Source organism: Panthera uncia (genome assembly GCF_023721935.1).
Source record: "Panthera uncia isolate 11264 chromosome B2 unlocalized genomic scaffold, Puncia_PCG_1.0 HiC_scaffold_25, whole genome shotgun sequence".
NCBI lineage: Eukaryota > Metazoa > Chordata > Mammalia > Carnivora > Felidae > Panthera > Panthera uncia.
In genome coordinates, this window is record NW_026057581.1 from 15,603,295 (window position 1) to 15,610,051 (window position 6,757).

The window sequence follows — 6,757 nt, forward strand, 5'->3', positions numbered from 1 at the left end:
TATCCTGGTCTTCCCTGAAGATATATTCCTCTATGTCTGGTTATTATGCAAATGTGAGTTTTCCTTTGTGAGCCATGAATTCCCGCCAGCTGCTTGCTGGGAGGCTAATCCTGTTTTACCTAAAAGTTAATGGAGACAAGGCATTTCCCTCACAATGGCCCACTCTCCTTTATTCATACTCCCCAAACTCACTCTCTCATTCTCTCTCTCTCTCTCTTCTCCTGGAAAGACAACGTTACGGCTATTCTTTATTTATTATTATTATTTTTCATTATGATGCCTCCTTATTATTGCTGCTGCTGTGACCTTCCTGAAGCCTGAAGTGCTTTCTTGGCTGCATGACGGACCATCCAGGCTGTCCCGCCTCTGGCCCTCTCACAAAGGCCCTTCTCTAGGCTTGGTTTCCAGAGCTTGATGGCCTCAAAACGTGTGCATTTCTTTCTGTATTGTTCAAGCTTGGGATCCAAGCTTGGGATCCAGAAGTCACAGTTACAAAAAAGACCTCCATGATGTTCTCTGTTCGTGAGGGAAGAGAGCGTGGCTATTTTTTTAATATGGCTCTAACTAATGTATTTCTAATATCCCAAGACGATGTTTTTTTTTTTGGTGGGGGGAGAGGGGGTTAAGAATGGCACACACTGAACTTTATATAAGTGAATCTGCTAAATTTTTATTTTTATATTTTTTAAATGTTCATTTATTTTTGAGAGAGAGAGAGAGAGAGAGAGAGTGTGTGTGAGTGGGGGAGGGGGCAGACAGGGGGACAGAGGATCCCAAGCAGGCTCTGTGGTGACAGCCGAGAGCCCAAAGTAGAGCTCGAACCCATGAACCCTGAGATCATGACCTGAGCCGAAGTCAGAGGCGACCCAGGCACCCCCAAACTGCCACATTTAAAAAAAATTTTTTTTAATGTTTATTTTTGGCAGAGAGAGACAGAGCATGAGCGGGGGAGGGGCAGAGAGAGGGGGAGCCACGGAATCCGAAGCAGGCTCCAGACTCCCAGCTGTCAGCACAGAGCCCGACGCAGGGCTCAAACTCACAGACCGCGAGATCATGACCTGAGCCAAAGTCGGACACTCAACTAAGCCACTCAGGCGCCCCCCCAAACGGCCACATTTTTAAATGCAGTTTCATTTTTTCCTGTTAAATTTTGTCTTACATCCAGCCCCTCACTACAGTTGGCCCAATCTTCTTGGACATTGATCCTCATCTATCTGAATTGTCAACAAATGTCTTCTGTAATTTTATTGAGTCTTCCAATTAAAAAGAACTGTGGTCAGCTTGGTAACGGGTACTGTGTTTCTACCTTCATGCTCCCGGCGTTACTTCCTTTCCCTCTCACTTTTCTGTCCTGTTATTGCCAGTTCCTGAGCTGAATTATTAGCACATTAAAGAAAGGACTCTGACCCACCGGGTGCCCTTTCCACTTGAAGAGCCCACACACTTCTTTTTAGTCTTTTAAGTTTATTTATTTATTTTGAGAGAGAGCTGAGGAGGGACAGAGAGAGAAGAGAGAGAATCTCAGAAAGAATCCCGATGTGGGGCTTGAACTCATGAACTGGGAGATTATGACTTGAGCCCATACCAAGAGCTGGACGCTTAACCCGCTGAGCCACCCAAGTGCCCCGAGCCCACACACTTTTAATCATCTTCAATTCTGTCCCTTGTTCTTCACAATATTACCACGGCGTTGCTGGGTTCTTGCTAGACCACTGAAACACTGTCGGCTCCCTTCGTCTTGATTCTTCTTCACGCTTCCTGCACCATTGCTTACGTGCAACGCTGTTGTCACGCAAACTTTTTAAATACCACTCCTGCACCAGCATGATGAAGATGCAAAACAATGAGAGACACAGCCTTCTTGTCTATAAAATGGGAGAATAATACTTGCCTCGGTTAAAATGAGATTACATTTTTTTAATGCTTATTTATTTTTGAGACAGAGAGAGAGAGAGAGATAGTATGTGAGTGGGGGAGGGGCAGAGAGAGGAAGAGACACAGAATCGGAAGCAGGCTCCAGGCTCTGAGCTGTCAGCACAGAGCCCCACGCGGGGCTCGAACTCACGAACCGAGAGATCATGACCTGAGCCGAGGTTGGCTTAACTGACCAAGCCACCCCGGTGCCCCTAAATGAGATTATAAACAGGACATAGTAGGGATAAATCTTAACCACAACCTCTCTGTCGGTGATGTCCTTCCCTTCTATCGTTTTGGCTTAGTGAAGTCCCTTCGAGGCCACGCTGGAATGTCACATGCTCCATAAAGCGCTCCCTGATCAATTTAACTAGGAGCTCTTCCTTATTTGTTCTAATGCTCTTGGTTATATACATATCCCCTTACTAGTGGACGCCTGAAACCACAGAGTAGTACTGACCTCTATTTACGATGTTTTTTTGCCAATACATTCATGCCTGTGAAAAAGTGTAACTTATCAATGAGGCACATTAGAAGATCAACAGGAACTAATGATAAAAATAGAACCATTGTAGTATACCAAAATGGAAATCAGGTGCGTGGTCGCTTTCGCTCAAAAGATCTTCCTGTACCATACGCACCCGCTTGTGATGATGAGAGGGGATGGAGGGAGGTGAAAGACACAGGCACCACTACTGACCTGCTGGGGGTGGGCCAGAGGGAGACCACCTGCTTCTGGGCCGAGGTAGGCTGCGGTGACCGAACCCGTGAACCCGCGGAAGGTGAAGCTCCTTCGCCTCTTGAGATCCTCTGCGCCTTGTGCTTGTTCTACTAGGACGTAAGCTCCTAGAGAATAGATGCTATTTAGTTTGCATTTAATTCCTATCTCCAAAGTGCTCTCTACATTCTCGGTGCTAAATATTTGTGGAAAGCCGAGCGAGGCCTCTTTTCCACTTAGGTTGGTTCCCAGACACAATTTTATTTATTTTAAAGTTTATTTATTTTGAGAGAGAGAGAGAGAGAGAGAGTGCAGGAGAGTGAGCAGGCAGTGGGAGAGAGAGAATCCCAAGCAGGGTCCGAGCTGTCAGCAGACCAGGCACGATTTTAAGTCACAGAGTCATCTCAGCTATTTTTATTGTACTGCGTAGCATTATCTCTAGAGCCCCAAATCCCATCCCTTCTTCAAAATACAGCAGTCCCTAACATAGACAAATCGCTAATTACTGCAGATAAAAACTTTCTTAACTCTCAAAATGTTTACAGTCTGTGGTTTCTAAGATACGTGTGGTCTGGTATTATTCTCTAGTTTATATGGCCTAAGTCTTAAGCAAGCATGCTCCTTTGGGGTAGAAAACGTGCTTTCTAATTTCTTTTGTATCTTGCATAGTATTGGAGTTTGTTGGTACTTACTACAAGTGCTGGGTTTTGGATGCCTAAATCTGCTTCGGACCTGAGCCTGGTTCAGAGGAGAGGGAACACCAAGGAGTGGGTTATATCTCTGCTTTAACTCTTATGTCTACAGTGCCTGCACAGAACCTTGTATGTATTCAAGGTTCTAGATGAACCCGATATACTTAAAAGCCTCATGACTTTCAGATTACATAATTTGTAGAAAAAAAATGTTTTACCAGTTTTGCTTTAAATTTCTTCTTGTAATGACGGCAGAGAGTCAGGGTCATTAAAAGATAAATATATAAATAATAACCTTCATTGACGGTTAAAGAGATAACTCCAAGTCATGGGAAATCAGTTCGGCAGAAGATTCTTGTCTTAGATTTAATATCCCGTGTTTAGAATGGATAGGTAGTTTTGAGACAAAACTACTTTAATAAAAGTCACCTTTTGGTGTGGCTTAAACTTGATCTCAAAGTGTAAGCTTAAAAACAGAAAAGTTAAGAAGCTCATTGATGTTATATTTTGACCTGAGCACACATCAAGAAATATCAACAGTCTTCCAACAAAAAATAATGAACATCTCCGTAATCCTTGTTAAGCCCTATCATTTAAAATTCAGATTAGAGATTAAGAGTATTATTTATGCTGTTTCTGTGAAGTGAAATGAAAGTCACAGTTGTATTAAAAAAAATGAGAAACAAAACCTCTACATGAAATATTATCAGTTAATTATCATTCTGAAAACATTAAGTATCATTATAGCCTAAAGTTGAAAGAATGAAAACAAGTTACTTGAATGTCACTGATGTCCATTAACTCAACATTTTCATAAAATGGATCTAGCAACTTTTGAAAACTAGAAAGATGAACTTTTTTTTTAGAAGTTTTATTAGGGGAGATTTATTTATTTTCTTTAATCTCTACCCCCACCATGGGGCTCGAACTCACGACCCTGAGATCAGGAGTCACGTGCCCTACCAACTGAGCCAGCCAGGCACCCCAGACCTTTGGCTCTTTAGCTACAACACTTCTGAGAGTGACATTGCTGTGGGTTCATAAAAGAAGATACTGAATTGACTCACATTATGCTTTTCATAAACGCATAACTGTTTTGCTAATAACATCATCGGGATTTGCTATGGTCATTGTGCTCTCGGTCTCTAGTGACCTGTCTCTTTCATGACAGTACAAGAGAGTAAGTCACATGTAGTCTCACTAGCTGTCTGGGTTGCATCATTTGAAAGTCACGCATATTTAAGAATAACAATGCTCCTTAGGAAAAGATGACTTTGCAGAAAGTGTTCAACATTATTTCCTTGTATTTTGTTTACATAACTATTTCAAAATATAATGGCTCACACTTAGGTTATAATGGCTCAGACTTAGGTAATGTTTCTTACTTAGCTGTATATTTCAAATGCCAGCAAAATATTTGCAAGCCACATTAGAGTACTAAAGTCACTAATATTAAAGGTATGTGTATAATGTAATGAATCTTAAAAAGTCAAGACTGCAAAAGAAGCTTAAGATACATGGCAGCATTAGGTAAAATTCTCAAGGGGGCATCCAATTATATCACAACATTTGGTATTTGGTTAAAGGTAGGAAAATTAAGAAAATTCTCCCTCTACAAACTAAAAAGAAAAACCCAATCCTGAAATTCTGAGCATTACTTTTGAATTTAGAGAAGTTATACATACCTAAAATGTGATTACACAATAAAAATGTTACACTGCTTTAAAATTTTTGGCCAAGTACAACAAAAAGTGTAATAGAAAGCATGACATGAAGTTAAAACAGTAATTTTGAGGTATTTGATGGATAATGGACTTCATTTTCAACAACCATATTGATAGATGGATATGATAGAAGTTTCTAGGATTCTTTTCAAATCTATCTCGAAATATAAAGTTTGTTTTTTTATATTTTTGAGAGAATTTTGGTACTTAATCTGTCGGTAAGTGTAAATAAAAATTTAAGCATGCGTCAAAAGCATCACAGACCCATCAGAGCCTGCTGTGGCCAGAGTGCCTTCTAGAGATAATTTAGGTTTAGGGCATGCCGACCGAGATGGCAGGTGCCTTTCCCAAAGTCACAGGAAGCGGGGGCTCACGAATAGCAGGTCTCCAAACTCCTTAGAATACTTCCCCCAAACAGTCTGTGGTCTCAACGGCTTCAGAGCCCTGGTATCCCCACAAAGGAGGCCGCCTTTAAAAAATGTGAACGCATTGCCTTCACGATGTGCGACATACTCAATTCCAATGTTAAAACACGTTCTCACAGATCCAGCATCTGTGACGCTTAGGTCATAATGCCAATCGCTGCCAAGGTAACTGAATTTTTTTCTGAATAAGGGCAGTTAAGCCTCCCAGGACAGGAAAGCATCATTTCTAAAGAGAATCACGTAAATAATTCAAAGTCTGAATTTGGTTCTTCTGTAAATCTTGGGCCCTCCGTGGTTCGCTACTGGTCAGAGAGCTCTCGGAGCATAAAAAAACAGGACTTATTAGGAGGGAAAGAAAGAGTCCGTGGCTACTGGACAGACCTGGGAGTGGAGCACGGGCCTCAGCCAAGTTCTCAGGACAACTGTTTTGGTAACTTATTTTCTGCTTACCAGAAATGGTCCCACCTGCATTGAGGAAGTTTGCCCATTCCAGGCTCTGTGCCATATGCATTTACAAAAAGAGTTCTAAGTAGCGAACCTTCTAGAAGTTCATGGCTATGAAGTTACTCCTCACAGTTGGGTGGGTTTCACGGAGCTTCGCACGGCAGTAACACCAGTAAAGCCCCCGTTTCTCAAAACTAAGGGTGAGGCTGAGCGTAGACAGAATGTGACCTACGGCTATATTCGGAACACAGATTACTGATCGCCAAATATATAAAGAAGGCACAAGTGAAGCAAAGGTAAAGTCAGTAAACAATATTTTACTGAAACATTTCATGACACAGAAAATCTGTCTGAAGTGTAAAGTTACTGTCTTACACAGGAAGGACAGACCCATTTTCAAAGACTAATATGAATACAATAAATATGGAGTTTACATACTAATTTATACACAGAAACTCTGCCCCACAGCCATAAAAATTTATATTTAACAGTGCAACATATAATTTAATCATTTGATTTATTTGACAGGGTTTTTTTTTTTCTTTCTAAACACAAATAACTACCTGGTTTTCATATACATATATAATATATATTTTATGTATATAGATATTCAACAATCTGTACAGCTTCTAAACATAAACTCCTAAAAGGCACAAGTGTCTATACAACATGTACAAAAATGGCTGGAGCGGACACAAAACAACAATTATTGGTCAAAAGTTCATGATTGCACAAAGATTAGTCATGAGTTTATGTCAGAAAAATGTGCTTTAAGGAAAGGAGGGTTTTCAAAGAAACCTTTAAGTGTTATATAAAAAAAAAAAAAAAAAAAAAAAACCA

The 6,757-nt window shown here is 40.7% G+C and overlaps 1 long non-coding RNA gene across 1 annotated transcript; it reads right to left on the minus strand.

The window, feature by feature from the left end:
• Window positions 1–937: 937 nt before the first annotated feature.
• On the minus strand, window positions 938–6,748 carry LOC125939558 (uncharacterized). Its single transcript, XR_007463094.1, has 3 exons — window positions 5,423–6,748; window positions 2,615–2,760; window positions 938–1,865 (listed from the first exon to the last, which is right to left on the minus strand). It is a non-coding gene; the product is annotated as an uncharacterized LOC125939558 (long non-coding RNA).
• Window positions 6,749–6,757: the final 9 nt, after the last annotated feature.